Raw genomic sequence first — 16767 nt, forward strand, 5'->3', positions numbered from 1 at the left:
GCCGGTTCCTGGTCAGCGCGTCGCCTCCTCGCGGCGCATGTCGGTCTAGATGACGAAGTCTATTTCAGCAGTTTCCGCACGCCGAAGGCAATCATTATGAATCATGGTAACAGGAATGGCAGGCGGCTGCTGAAGAGCATGGCTGTCGTTCTGGAGGTCATCGTGAGGACAGCGAAAGAAAGTAGCAGATTTTTACGACAAATTCACAATTCCAAGGGAATAAACGATACAGGCGTGGCAGATTTGTGGCGTGTTGAGGCGCCCAAGAGGAATCAAAGGGCGGACAACTGTGCAAATAATTCGACATAGTGAGAAAGATGTACTTTCGCCTGGTGCTCTGGAGGTGGTTCGGCCCCGGAGGCGTTGGAGAGCGTTGGTAGAAGAACTCGTGCTATGCACGCTGCGAGCTGCTCGCATTGGTGGGCGTTAGCAGTGCGAAGGGAAACTTCAGAAAATGTTGCCAAGGATTTCTTGACTCTATGGCAGTATTTCGCGTCCATAACTTACACAGCAGCCGCGGTGTAAACGCGAGCACATGTCGCTACACCTACGACAAAAACATCAAATACGACGTTTTTGGGTGACATCGGAGGCCTTTTAGGTTTTGCAGAGGGCGCATCTTTTGCCTCGGGAACTGCGCTCACCAGTTTTCCGTGTCGACAGGGCTGGCGCGACGACGTATGATGGGATGTAGCGGGGATGGATCCCGGTAAAGCGTTGCTGGTCCGGGTTTGCTTTCTCTTTCATTTATGTTTTTTTGTATTTTTTCTGAGAGGGCGAATAAAAGGGTACGCAGATGGAGAGAAGACGTCAGCAGGCGAAGAAGGACGACTGCGACGGTGGCGAGCTACATGACCGGTGTTGCCGCAAGCAAATCCAATGGTGTTTTTGACGTGAGTGAGCGACGGTGGTGGCATGGGAGCCTGATACGAGAAAAGAGGCCGTAGTGTCGAAAGCAGCGGAGCTTGAGTGGCGTATTAGGAAGGGCCCGAGGGATGGGACTGTGGTCTGGCCAGAACGGTGACGTACGTAAGAGGGCTACCAAGGCTTGTTGAGGCAGGGGTTGAAACGCCTCCACAACCTGGGCTTGCATCGCCTTTTTTGGGGTGGCAACCAGCGCTGGCTTTGGGTCCCGAACTCCAAGGGCGAGTGCCGTTGACGTCGACCTCTTCTCGGATGAATTGCAATACAGTGCACCAGCTGCGGCCCTCCTGCAACCACTTCACAAAGAACAGTACCTTGGCCAGCCCTATATTGCGGCGAGTGAGGATGTGTTTTGCGGAGCACCTCGTAGCTCTAGCAGAAACTCATGACGGTGGCCAGTCTCCAGCTGCTCAGCCAGAAGCATTTGGAAGGCATCCTCATCGATCCCTTTCATGATATTCTGTACCTTCTCGGCCTCTGTCATTTGAGCGTTTACAATCTTGCAGACATCTACCATATCCTTAGTGTAGCTTGTCAAAATCTCGCCCGGCTTCTGGGTCTGATCTCGCAAGCGCTGTTAAGTGCGTAGCTTGCACACCACAGGAAAGCCAAATGCCTCGGTGAAACTTTACGGGAACGTTACCATGTTGTAATATCCGCTTCGCGGCTGCTGATCCTCTGGTTTGTGACGTCGGTGAGGTAAGCGATGACGTTGTTTAGTTTAATGGTATCGTCCCATCCCCTTTTATTGCTGATCCCCTTGTAGGAAGCCAGCGAGTCCTCGACGTCAGAGTCACTGCATTCATTTTTTCCCCTTCTGTCAGCAGTTTTATATGAGAGGGAAAGAACGACCCAATACCACGCGACTTGATCACCGCGGTGCAAGAAAAAGCCACCCCAACAAAATTGTGGGTTAGATTTCGATCTACCAGCTCACAATCTCATCAGACGTAAAATACTCATTCTCGAATAGAGTTCGCCCTTGTTGCAGGCAGAAAGTGCAGTGACATTCCTGATCCTAACACTTAAAATTACGGCCTGACCGCCACGTGGTACGCCTCCAATTAAAACATATTCTAAGAATATCGGTGCAGGCGCGGGGTGATGTCAAGTTATTGAGCGTGGTCAGTGTGGTGTATTCCAGCGCACCTGCAGACCACACGTTTTCAGCCGCCGGATTACATTCTTTTTTCTTAACGTTCGGCTTTGCACGTGCTGTTTCCGCTTAACCCGCTTCAGTGCGTATTTTTATTTTCACGTTCCTGTCATAATGAACCGTCTGCTTTGTGTCACTGTCCTGTCTTTCTCTCGTCTGTTATCGCTCAATCGTACCGTGTCTATGTTCGGTTTTTCAGTGCTCCTAACCAAAACGAATGCAAATGTATTTTTTTCTTCGTTATGCTATATGTCATTCTATTCATTCGCAAGTTCCGTTTTCAGTTGTTTTTTTTATGAATTGTGCAGTTTTGGTGTTGTTGCCTTGCTGAAATGGCAAATACCCATCGGCAGTTTTTCTTCTTCCTCTCCTGTATCTGGCACTTCCTTACCCAGCTGATCTGCTTTTTCATTGCAGGCATTCCCACTGTCTTTGGACATAGGTTAAGAATATTTTATATCGATAGAGTCTGTCGTTTTTACTCGACTATCTGAATAATGCGTTTAGTGTTGCGTGGATTTTATGTGGCTTTAGGTGCCGACAAGCTATCAGAAAAGATTTGAAATTTCTAACTGTCACTTTCAGTTCAATAAAATGTATTGCTTTATTTATGGCTGTTGTTTCTGCTGCAAAGATTGCGGAATAGTTGAGCAGTTTGTATTCTTTTTGCGCTATTATTCTGTTTGCTTCCTTGAAATCTTCGAAAGCTGCTCCGACTTTCTGCGTTATCTATTATCTACCTGTATATATTTTGTAACCGGAATTCAACTACTCTTTCGAACGCTCGAAGGCTGGCATGAGAGCCGTGTGGTATTTACCCAAGTCATACTTCTGTGCAATCTGTACCTCGGTGAATGTTTCGTATCACCACCGAAATGTTTTTCTTTCCTGAGTTACTCTATAGAATTCGTTTTCTTTTTGATTTTAAGATTTACAGGTGGGACATTTGCGATGACGACAAGAGAAAGTTACAGGTTGTTCTATACGCTTTCGTAATAAGCATTAGTGCTGGCCTTTGTGTTGTCTTAAGCTTGTTTTCTATGACTACTTTGTTACTCTACTACACTTGTGAGGCTTAGTTAATAATTCATTCCGTTCTCTTACATATATCTGTCTAAGTTATTCCCTTCGTATGCCTTTGTTTGATCCAGTGTGTGTTTTGAGATTACGAGTTAGGGCATTCATTTTCTCGCTATCTCATTTAGTGGCGAAGAAAGGACATTTTATGATGAAATATAACTTCGTCTTTTAGTCTCGTCTGTGTATCTGAGTTTGGCATCTTGTATCTCTAAAATTGGTTGTGGAGTACCGTGATCTCTTGCTGTAGTTTCTTGGATTAAACTCCAGGCCTGCATTTCTTCCCCAAGATTAGACAGTTTTAGAGATTCGTTTGCTACTCTTGCATGCTCTGCTCGAGATTTTAATCTAACAAGAAATACAATATCGCCTATTGCTCGTTTCTACCAGAAAAAAGGAATGCCCCTTAGCAGGTTTTTAAATCATTTTTCGCACCAGATGCGTCCTTCGATGTTGGTGGCCGTATCCGACAAAAAGTAAGCAAGGTGTTTTTACGCATATGGAAGCGCGACGAAGAAGAATATTGACGTTACACGTTCTATTTATCTTTACACGTTGACTGTCGAAGCCAGAACTCGACGCCATCAGATTTCGTAGACTATGCGAGAAGGAAGGAGAGCAGATACACTTATAACCGAGCACCGGAGGTTCTACCACGTTCAACATTGTGGTCAATTTTCTCGCCATCTGATATCGAATGTTCGTAGCTGCCATGATATCGGGTGTGGCTGAGAGTGGTCACCATTGTGACCCTTAACTAACACCTTGCTGACTTGCTGCAAACGCCACCACTAAAGTTCGTTTTTTAAAAGAAAAGTTCACCTAAATAAATAATGCTGCCATCAACACAGTGTGGTGAACCTGTCGTGTCCCGAAGGTAGACCGCCGGTCATGCATCCGCGCTAAGTCTTCAACAAGGCGGAGAGCCTCGTTCTTCTGTTCACTACCGTAGGCACACGCCTGAGAAGCATCAGTAAACTTTCGTTGCGCTGGTTGGACTATGTAGAACCTGATATGAGAATCACGAGGCTTTCCTAACAACTAGGGGCCAACGTAAGGAAAAGTAGTCAAAATGATTGACCAGCAATTTTCGCAAATGACCAGCCGACCTCCTCTTCGAGACATGCATCCAATGTCCAAACGCCACCGTCGTTATCAATTCGGACAATTAAGATATCCGTGCCGGCGTTCCAACCGAGGTCGGTACCGGTATGTATTCAGGCTTTATAAAGCACTGGATGAATTCACAACACAGCCATACCGCATATAGAAGTTCCTGCACGCCACGGCACGCCAGTACGAAAGTATTATTACACCTCCGCAACCGAGCCCTTCACCTGGTTCGTCACGTATGGCAACCTGAAGGATATTCATTCATTCATTCATTCATTCATTCATTCATTCATTCATTCATTCATTCATTCATTCATTATTTATTTATTTATTTATTTATTTACTTACTTATTTTTTTATTTATTTGAGAATACTGCAGGCCCTTCTCGGGCCCATGCACGGGTGGATACAAGGCCGAAAAAAAACGACAATGGCGGATCTAACAAGGGAGACAGGTTTATGCACAAATGAATGATTCTTGATTTACATAAACGACTTGTCTTCTTGCGCTTCTTCCAAAATTTGCCTATTTGCTGATGACTGTGTTCTGTACTGTAAACTTACTGATAATTCCGATGTCCTATTAGTTCAGAATGAAATGAAAAATATTAACGAATGGTGCAGTGCATGGTGCATGTAATTCAATATTAACAAATGTAAATCAATGAGGGTATCTCGCACTAACATATCAGATCCCACGTATAGGCTTAATAACGTCATATTAGAGTCTGTGACATCATACCGCTACCTTGGTGTAACCATTACAAATGATCTCTCTTGGAAATCACACGTCAGTTCCATCATCGCCAAAGCCAGTCGTACTCTTCGATACATTCGTCGTAATTTCTCTGTTGCACCATCATCCTTAAATTATTAATGTATTCTACCTACATTCGTCCACAACTCGAATACGCATCATCTCTTTGGGATCCCGGCCAATTAACTCTCATACAGTCCCTTGAGGCAGTACAAAATCGCTCAGCCCGGTTCACCTTAAATAACTATCAAAGGACAGCCAGTGTTACTAATATGAAAGCATACTTGCATCTTCCGCTCTTATCAACTCGAAGAAAGCTATCTCGCCTCACACTTTTTCATAAAATATATCACTATAACTCAACACTGCGCTCCTTGTGGATTCAACCCCCATCATACATTTCATATCGCCGTAACCACCGTCAAAAGCCACAGTCACGATGCTAACGACATTGAAATAAGAGCGGTTAAACACGTCATTGATATAATTGCCCCTGTACTAGCCCACATCTACAACTGCTCACTTTCCACAGGTATTTTTCCCAATATTATGCAAATCGCTAGGCTAATCGCAATCCACAAACATGGTGACAAAAATACTTTTGGCAACTACCGGCCTGTTTCCATACTACCAGTTTTCTCTAAGGGCCTTGAGAAGGCGATCAAAGTACGCATTGATAACTTTTCCTAGAAACACCAACTCATAACCAGATACCAATTTGGCTTTAGAAAGAACCGTACAATAGAAATAGCGTTGTTGGCGCAAAAAGAAATGATATTAAAGAAGTTTGAAGATAAATTATTAGTTCTTGGACTATATCTAGATTTTAGTAAGGCCTTCGACTGTGTGAATCACACAATCTTGCTGGATAAGCTTGAAAGATATGGGTTTAGAGGAACTGCTCAAAAACTGATGCACTCATATCAAGAAGGCCGATTACAATTCACTGACATAAGTAATCACAAATCGCGGCTCAGACGTATAGAATCAGGGGTTTCTCAAGTAAGCATACTTGGGCCCATTTTGTTTCTATACTACATAAACGACATCGTAAAACTAGACGAAGAATGCGAGTTCATTATTTACGCGGACGATTGTACCGTTTTTTTCTCTGGGAAGGACATGGCAGAAATTGAAAGTAAAGCACGGGCTTTTTGTTGTAATCTGAAAGATTGAATCGAAAAGAAATGCGTGCTTTTTCGGGCTCGTGACTCATCAGTTAATGTTCCGAAGACCGTTGTTTTGGGACCCTATGTAGTAGAAATAGAAAAAATGTCTTAAATCACTTCGGGGGATTTTTTCGGAACATATGTCATGGAATGATCATGTTAACTATCTTTCATCAAAATTATGCAGGGCTGTAGGAATGATAAACTGGTGCCGCCATTTCCTTCCAACTAAAGTAAAACGCGTGATTTATTCTGCTCTATTCCATTCAAACCTGTGTTATTGTGTTTTGGTGTGGGGCAACACTACTCTAACGAATTTGCAGAAAATTACCGTTCTCCAGAAACGAGCCCTCCGAGCAGTTGAAAACGTGTCGTTCTCAGAACACACAGCACCATTTTTTCACAAGCACAAGATCATTAAGGCGCAAGACATGTACGTGCATAAATTACTCTGCTCATACAAAAGGGCCAATGCAGGTACCTTAGATGTATTTTTTGATTTAGCGCAACTAAAGAGACCTTTGATTAACTACTGCTTTCGTCATCAATCACCTTGGCTAGTTCCATCATCACGAACTAATTACGGTAAAATGATGACTCAACATACGTTACTAAAAATATTAAATCACTATCCGGACGCTTCACAAATAGACATTGAAAAACTATCCCTTAAACGTATTACCAAGCTTTTCATATAAATTTTGTATACTGCTACCACTACATATTGCACTAATGTAATATGCCTTGTTTGTTTGTTTGCTTTTTGCTGGTTTTTGTTTTGTTTTTCAGTTCCAGTATTTTCTGATGTATGCTTCTCTTTTTTCTCTCTCTCTCTTTCCGCTGTGTATTTTTTCACGTAAGAGCATTGTTCGTCGCTGCTAATGGGTGATGGGTGACTGGAGCTTAGTCAAGCCGCAACAAAGCGGCTTTTTCTGCAGTCACCTTTTTTTCGCTGTATTTTTCCATGCGAAAAATAAATTGATTGATTGCTTGATTGATTGATTGAAGTGGTTTTTGGCGTCTTTAAGCGCTTGAACATACGTGTTGGAAGCTGCCGTATACGAAGCCCAACGCTCACTAGTTGGGGAGAGATTTGCGATGCTATAGATGCGTTTCTTTTTGTTAGATAAGCGCTTATTGTGATTATTGTACCTGGGAGCGTTTGAGTGGGTGGTGAGAGTGCGCTGAGGAATGTATTGTTCAGTGAGTTGGGAGACTTTAGTTGTGAACATGTTCCTGTTAGTTTCAACACTACGGTTATCAAAGCTATCAAGGAAAACATCGATAAAAAGAGTCGGCTCATTATTTATCGCATGAAAATTTGCTTTGTTGTAGTCGCGTATAATTTTTTCTTTCAATTAGAATTCGGAGGGGCTAGGTTAATGTCAAATTGCATTAGCAGGTGGTCGCTGACGCCCGGCAGGCATGTAATAGGTGAGGCTATGTCAGATCGATTTGTCAAGATTAAATCTAGTGTATTCCACGCGATGTCAGTTATTGTAGTTGTGCTTGTGTACACAATTGCACTAATGAGAATACTGAGCACAAATATAAAAATTTGCGACCTTGAGAAGAGAACGGGGACATTAAAGGGGAGTCGGTATTCTTTGCTATGTTCGAAAAATTGAAATCGCCGAATAAGAATAGTGGGGATGAAGGAAAGAGTGTTGCGACGATATTAATAGCATCGTAAAGTTCGTTACTAAACGTAGGTGACGAGGAAGGTGGACGGTAGCATACCCCTATTACTACCCTCAGATGATTAAGAGTGAGCGCAGCCCATACTATTTCTAGATTAGTCTGGACATGTATCTTCGTAGATGTTTGTGAATTCGTTTATTTGGAGTAGATTTGGGGAAGCGCTTGCTCGTTTATTTAGCTCCCTCTTTCCAAGAGACATCACTTTCTCGGGGGTTATTTTTCAATTATCACCTCACCTGAGCCAATCGCGAATTGTTCTACCCAGCCGGGGCGAAGGAAAAGGAGCAAGGTTTCAAATGCATTGGGACACGAGACGGAATGATTTCCACATAATATTGGAAAGTGTGGCCCATCTTTAAAATATCGTGTCGTCATGGCCGATTAGGCTCCATCATTCAGTTCCGACGTTTCACAACTTCATAGTATTTTACAGCCTACAAAAGTACTATCCGCCTCCTACAAGTCAGTATGCACAGCATTCGTAAACAGTTGGTTCACTTCTGTGCCTTATTATTACCTTCGCAGTCAGCTCTAGACACCTTAGTACTAAGAGAAATTAACATTTGGTCGCATATTCTTTTGTGCTGTTGAACACCTAGTTTTCAAGTTATGCCATGAACGCGCGCAAAAGCCAAATAGAGGGTGCGGTTGCAGTGGAAAAAATATATCAGGTCAGTACAATGAAATCTACAGTTCTGTCATCGTCCACCGTGTAACGATGGGTGGCTCATTCTTGATCAGCTCTATTTCGCTGTCATCTTTTTCAATGTGTTTGGACGAAGATATTAGCACTAATATCCATCGTACCACTCGATGTTTGAAATATCACTATCTAGATGTGTTATCGAAATGGAGTACCCAGAGTACTATTCATCTACAGCGAATTGCTAAACCGAAATTTCCGTCACCGAGCTAAAAATATTAAGCACTTATTTGCACATAACGAATGAAAGAATTTCTCAACATTGTCCCTCCTGGTGAGATATATGAACAACTGTTTTTCGCAGGGTACCATACGGACTTTTGACATTAGGCAGAGGGTTATTTACAGAAATTTAATATCAGCAGAAATACGGGCAGCAAATAAAGGAAAACAATACCTCTCGCAAGTAGCCGTCCGCATTCTTGCGACGAGTTGCGACCGAAGATTAAGATATACAGAAACATGGTTTTGCAATGACTAGGCTCTACGAACGCGTACACTCTCGCAAAAAACCTTCCTCTCATGCTATGATAGCAGACAAACCTGGAGGCTAGTAAATGACCTACGTGACTAAGGCACTGCCACAACGAAAGATAGATCTATTCGGCGATATTATTTCGAGCGATGACGAGACTATTGCCAAAAAAAAACAGTTATTACAGAACATGACATACAATCTCTTTTTGTCTGCCTTAAACATAATAAATCTCTTTGAACCGATGGAATCTGAATTTCTACTCTAGGCACAACTTTTCATGTCCTTAATGCTTAATGCTTCTTGCTTGATGCTTGCTTAATGCTTCTTAATTCAATTATTGCAACTTCCGGAATACTAGTCCTAATGAAAACTGTAATTATCATTTCATATTTTCAAAGCTGGGCGCGTAATAAGATTGAAAACTGCCGATCAATCTCAATTCTGCCAGCGGCGTCCAAAATACTCGAAAAACATTTAGCTTAACGCATGCACGGGTTTCTTGATTAACATGATGGCATTTCGGCTGCGCAGAACAAAATAGTTCAGGTCAGAGCATCATATAACAGCGATTTCAATCGCCTGCTTTTAACGAAGCTAGATATGTTATAATTTAGAGACTTCTTTGCTATTGCTTACTATTTCAAACAGAACACACGGCAGCCGATCTCGGTCGCTAATTTTTGCAGTAGTTTTACTGATACAAGAGATGGTTTTTCTGCAAGTTTTCATTCCTAGCCCTTTATATTAATTAAATTTGTTAATGATGAAGATAACTCTTTTCACGGTCGTTTATTGCCATATGGTGACTTTAACTGTATCGTCAGCATATTGCAAAAAACGACCGGGTACAGAGTTAACTTTATCATTAACAAAGTTTCACCCACTCCGTCTTTTCTTCATTTTAACTCTGCTTTTTACCTATTAAGTTCTTCTGTTTTCGCTTTATCTTCCCTAGTTTGTGGTTTGTTCTAAACATCTTTTTCTCCTCCTAATACTCTCAGGCGCCAGCGTTCATTAACCCAGTCTCAGGGTCATTACAAGTACAAGTGCAGCAACACCATAACCGCATCGTACCAGGTTCTAAACCCCATCATACTGCCATTACAATATCTTAGACCAGAGGCACCCATGTAACATCTGCCAATGATTATCGCACTTGGCGAGAAGATAAAGTACAATGCGAAGCAGTTGCCCCGCTTATTTTTTCCTCCCGCCTCTTATTCAGGTGTGATGTCTTGATGTGTGCGTGTTGTGTTGTGTTGGGTTTTATGTCACATAGGCAGCTATGGCTATCATGCGCCAAGCTCGAGGTATAGAAATGGTTTTCTGCAGAATGTTTAGGGATATGAAAAATCGTCGATTGTGTAGATGGGCTAAACATATTGAACTGGCTGGTAGAAAACAGAGAAGAGAAAATCTGGAAATAGCTAAGTGTAAAAGCCCCAGAGAAGGTAAGGTAGCCTCAGCGGCTATCCTTGGCTGGGCAAGGGCCCTGAGGCCCCCGACCAATCAAATAAAAAAACCTCAGCCTTCTTGTTAGGAATGAGAAAGTGGCTGAGGTTTACCATTAATTAAAGCGTGCCAGTGGTTCAAAATTTACCCCTGCTTCCTTTAAAAAGCTAAAAAGGAAATGTATGTTAACAATGGCATTATCATCTAAGAGCAGTGCTGGATGAAAAGTAATGCATTCATTATAAAATTCAGTACAACACTTATTCCTTAGCGTTTCAAGTTTCACACATGAAACTATAACGTGATTAACAGCAAGATCATCTACGCATTCGGAAACAGATTTGTCTTCTTTTGTTAGCAGGAAGTTGTGCGTAAGGTGCGTGTGGCTTATCCGAAGATGGCATAAAATCACTTCTTTAAAACGTTCCTGGTGAACACATGATTTAAATTCACCTAAAGCCGGCTTTACCAAGTGTAGTTTATTATTCACTTCGCGGTTGCATTCCAACTGCCATTGTTCTCTTAATTTACGCTGTACTAAGTTTATGCAATTATTAAAAGGTATGTTTACTTTTTGTTTCCTTGCCACTAGCTTTAGCAGCGCAGAAATCTGCCCTCTCGTTGCCTCTTATTCCGATATGACTGGGAACCCAGAACAATTTTATGTTTTGTCCTCGAGCTGTGGCTGTGACTATCTTGCGTATGATGTCACCAAGAATCGGAGTGACTGCATTTCTAGAGTGCAAAGCTGTGAGTTTACTGATGGAGTCTGTGTAAATAATGCTGTTGGTAAGGTTCTCATTTTCTACTTTTTCTACGGTCACACAGACTAGGTAACATTTTGCAGAGAAGATGGATGAGCACTTTGGAAGTCGTACCGTTTTCTCCGACTTCCTTTGGACCACTGCACTTCCTACATAAACATCCGTTTTTGAACAATCTGTATAAAACTGCGTAAATCTACTGTATTTTTCTTCGAGTGCAAGTAATTCTTGTAGTATATGTTGTTGCGGAGTTTGTTTTTCATGGAACTGAGTAAGTGTGAGAGCACAGACTTCAGGAAAATTGTACCACGGAGGTAGTGAATCGCGTCTCCGAGCAATGTCATGTAATATATCTAGTACGCCGAGGTTTTGGAACATTTCTTGAACACGCAGGAGAAGTGGCCTGATAGCGACCGATTTATTGTTAAACAATGTTCAAGATGGGCACTTTGGGACTATTAGGTAACACAGTTGTTTCGGCAGTGAACAGATTTTTAAAATGTATGAGCATGTGAGCATGGTTCATCTATCTGTAAGGGACGGTTCGTTCATTTCTACATAAAGACTATTTATCAGCGGCGTCCTGTAAGCACCAGAAGAAAGACGCAAACCTAAATTATGTATTGTGTCTAGTCGTTTCAGGTACGAAGGCCTCGCTGACCCTTAAACTATACATCCATAGTTTAAGGTGGAGCGTACCACTGAGCAATAAATTTGTAAAAGACATGTCCTGTCAGCACCCCAACGTTATCGTAACAGTACTTTGAGTATATTTTAGGGATCCGGAGGCTTTCCTTTTCAGTGCGCTTATATGAGGCAGGAAATGGAGTTTTTTATCAAAAGTTAAATCTATAAATTTGTGCTCATTTTTGATGGGTATCTGTTTTCCGTTCAGGTGTATAAATGGCTGGGCTTGTATGCCTCGTTTCAGCGAGAAAAGGATGGCTACTGTTTTCCTTGTGAAAAACTGGAAACCTTTCTGGTCTGCCCATGTCACTCGTTTATTCATTGCCAATTGTATTTGTCGGTCCCATGTTGCTATGTTTGAGGATGTGCAGGCTATTTGAACATCATCAACGTACACTGAATACAGGATGGACTTTGGGATTATTTTACTTATGGAATTAATTTTTATTATAAACAATGTCGTGCTTAAAATACACCCCTGAGGAACCCCGTTCTCTTGAATGAAGCTCCTGGACAGGGTTGATCCCAGGCGTACTTGAAATGAGCGGTTAGCAGGAAGTCAGTGAGGCAGTTTAACATCCTACCGCGGATACCCAGGTAGCCCAGGTAGCGGAGAATCCCAAACGCCCAGATTGTAACATACGCTTTCTCCATATAGAAGAAAACGGTAAGACAGTGCTGTTTGTGCATAAAAGCTTCACTTATTGCGTTTTCAAGGCGAACTAAATGGTCTGTTGTTGAGCATCCCTTTTTATACCCGCATTGATAGACATCAAGAAGTTAGCGGGATTCAGGGACAAATGTTATTCTTACATTAAGGACACTTTTGAAAGATTTCGCGAGACAGCTATTGAGGGCTATCGGCCTATAGGTACTTGGGGAAGTTGGTGGTTTTCCAGATTTCAGCAATAACATTGTTATGGCTTCCTTCCAGTCTTTAGTTATTTTTTCTTTTGTGAATATTTTGTTGAAGAAATTCAAGAGTGTCTCTATGGCAAGCTGGGAAAGATGGGCAAGCATTTAATAGTGCATTTTGTCGGGTCCTGGAGCAGATTTTTGCCCGCAGACGGTACAGTATTGATTTCATGGATAATGATTAAATTGTTATATTGTTGGTTTGCACCTCCACTTCTTGGAAGTATTTGTTTTTCGGCAATAGTTTTGTATTTCAGGAATGACTGCGTATAGTGAGATGAACTAGAAACAGCAACGAAGTGTTCACCCAAAATGTCTGCCTGTTGCCCTATGCTTGTTTTTATGCCAGGTGTTGTGAAAAGAGGAATCGTGAACGGGGAGAAGTTGCCTTTTAATTTCCGAACCTGTTCCCACATTTTCTTTGATGTTATTTGACAGCTTATAGATGAAATGTAACACTGCCATGAAGCTTTCTCGGCACTGCGACGGACGTACCGAGCTTTTGCTCTTGCTTTTTTAAAACGTGCGAGGTTCTCATGTGTAGGGTACCTGCGAAATTTGCCCCAAGCCCTTTTTTGTTGTTTTTTTTTTGCTTCCTTGCACTCCTTTGCTCACCACCTTGTTTGTTTTTGCCGCAGCACTCCTCAAGACTGAGGAATAGCTAATTGTGCGGCAGTAATTATACAATTCGTGAACATTTCATTTATCTCATCAATGCTGAGGTGTTCTAAAACTTTATCTTCTAAGCTGGCTTGTGTCCTAAAAATTTCCCAGTCTGCTAAATGCAGCTTCCGACGTCGCGGCTTGGTTGGTATGATTTCTGCTGCAGATGTCCAGCTTATTAATACAGGAAGGTGATCGCTGCCATATGGGTTGTCCGTAATGTCCAATTTAAAATCGTTAAAAACAGATGGGAAACTAAAAGACAAATCTAAACAGCTCATATTGCCCGAGGTTGGAGAGCAGTATGAGGCCTTTTCCGTGTTTAAAATACATATTTTGTTTGTGAGAATAAAATCTTCGGTTGGTTTGCCCCCTAGAGTCTTAGCACTCGCTTTCCCAAACCGGGGAGTGAGCGTTAAAATCCCCAACTACCATATATGGCTCTGGAAGTTCATCTATCAGTTCTTGTAGCTCATGGACTGTTAATGTAAAACGTGAAGGAATGTATACGGAGCAGATTGTTATTGCTTTATATTTTACGATGGTGACTGCAACCGCCCCAAGTTTTGTATTTAGCTTGATTTCTTGAGCAGGGACGCCGCTTTGGACGACAATTGCGACGCCTCCCGAGAGTCGATTTGCCTGCTCGCGAACGGTTCTAAATGTTTTATAATGTTTCAAGATATGCACAAGTTATGGACCAATATCGGTCTCCTGAAGACATAAAACTATGTCTAACATTGACCCTAAAGTATGTGTTATGTCATTGTAATTCCACATGTCCTCTACAATTCCAGTGAATTAAAAAAAAAACATGTTTATGCTTTTGAGAGGAAAAGAAAGGGGATTTACTTATGTTGTGGGCTCTTTATGAGGGGCCTGTCTTTTTTTGCTGAAGTGAGCTGTTCCGCCGCTGTAATGTGGGTGGACTGGAGGTTATATCCATCACCTCGGCAGAGGTGCTGGAGGACCGCGCAGCCGCGGTTGGGTTAGTTCCAGGCCTCTCCCGACGGAAGGAGGTCCTGCAGAATGCCGACCCATGTACCGGCGCTCCCTGCTTTGGCAATTACAGGGCAGCTTTCGCTGGCCCTGTCTGGGGCGTGGGTGGCCCTGCGATAGGCTCTGTGAAAGTGGCCTTGGCAGGTGCCGGAGTGCTGTGTGGTGCTACGCCCCAGCGCACCATATCAGCGAAGTTTGGTTTTGCTGTGAAGGAGAATGTGTTTGTAAGCGCAAAACGCCTTCTCTCTTCTTTAAATGAAATGTTTTTCTTCGTCTTTATGGGGATTATTTCTTTTTCTTTCTTCCAGGACGGACACGCCCCGGAGCATGCAGCATGGACTCCTTCACAGTTTGCACAGCGCGGGACTGCGTCGCATACATCAGACTGGTGATCATTCGACGCACATTTGGCGCAAGTTTTGCGCCCGCGGCAGCTCTGTGAGCCGTGGCCGAACATTTGACAATTGAAACATCCGCAAGGGTTGGGTATGTTTGGTCTTACATTGACTTTCAACTATTCCACGTCGACTGTGTCGGACAATGTGCTTGTGTTGAACGTGAGGATAATGTGTTTTGTGTCTATGTCCTTATTGTATTTCCGGATTTTGATTCGGTGGACATCTATGGCGTCTTGGTCGGTGAGTTTTTCGAGCATTTCATTTTCAGTTATGTGAACAAAATCATTTTCGGATATTACGCCTCGGACAGTGTTAAGTGAGCGGTGAGACGTCACGGAGACCGGGATTTCCCCTATGGACGTTAGGTTGGAGAGCTTAGAGTGTTGGACATTGTCACACAGTTCGAGCAATAAGTCGCCGCTGGCCATTTTTGAGAGCTTATAGCCAATGCCTATGGTTTCAGTCAAGCACTTTGACACAAGGAAGGGGGATATTATTCTTGCCTGTTTATCCTGTTCTTCACTGTGGATCACGTGATATTTGAGGGAAGCTACTTTTCTTTTTTGCAACAAGTTGCCTGGCTCGTTGCGCCCTCTTTTGAGAGAGCGATTTTTTTTCGGCCATGGTGCTAGAAACCCACCGCGGAGTCCAACAAGGGGGCGGGACAGGAACTTGATAACAAGTCCTGCCCACGCCAGCTGTACACCTCAACTACAAACAAATATGACGCCACACAGGGTAGTTGGTCACACAAGGTTAACCCTCGCCTCCAGGAAAAAAGGAAAAACCAAGAAGTCAGTAGGAGATAGGAGAGTTTTGAGAAAGAGATAGGAAAGTGAAAGATGGAAGAGAGGATAGCAAAAGACGACTGCAGATTCCCCCCAGTCGGGTCAGGCCCAAAGTGGTGTGTTGCCTCCGCCGAGGGGCCTTAATGGTCCAAACGCTCGGCATCGGGTCAACCACCAGGATCCCCTTTTCCCCGGACATGGCGATGCCACGCACGGCTAGGCGCGGGTGCTCGGGTCTGTGGTGATGCACTGCTCACCATCAATCCCCTGCGAATGGTCGGGAGCCCGTGGTGTCCCCACTCACCAACGCCTGCAAGCTGCAGACGCCTTCATGCGGGGCCTGAGGTTGCGTAGCTATAAATTGCTTTGTCTGCAGTTTGGAAATAGCTTGCTTGTACGCGATACTTTTTTTGGATATTAACAGTGTGTTTCGTGTCTTGCTATAACAGAAAGGTGTTTTAGAGACGGGACAAAACAAAACACCCTCAGGCAATTTTAAACAAACATGTACCCACATTCTACTTTAAAACATAGTCATGTTCTAGGTGCGCAAAAGAGCTCTTGACACTTCACACCACATCATATACGAATGCCCCCGTGTGTCAAGCACACCCTCCAACTCAGCGCATAAGACAGAAGTACGGAAGACTGCTCAGAGCGAATGGCGTGAGGGGAGTGCAGCTCCTTCTCTGTGAGAGACGCTGGTACGTCGCATGAGCCGGAGTCAGTAGCAGAGCTTCAGCTTGCTAGGTCAAAGAAATGCGACGGCCTTATGTAAGTGGTGTCTCAAATGTCGCCAGAAGGAGCTGTAAATAAAAGTAACCACCAGCAATATAACATCAAGAAAGGTGTCGTTGTTCACACTCAATCATGCAATCCCTAGCTTTGAGAGCGCTTCCACTCAACCAGTGGACATGAAACGAACTAAGCAGGTTAAACAGGGAGATGTGCACAACATGCTGAGAATGCTGCTGACAATAGCACTTAGATCGCTGGAGCGATCCGTGCTCATCAATCAGCGCA

Source organism: Amblyomma americanum, chromosome 5 (genome assembly GCF_052857255.1).
Source record: "Amblyomma americanum isolate KBUSLIRL-KWMA chromosome 5, ASM5285725v1, whole genome shotgun sequence".
NCBI classification, from domain to species: Eukaryota; Metazoa; Arthropoda; class Arachnida; order Ixodida; family Ixodidae; genus Amblyomma; species Amblyomma americanum.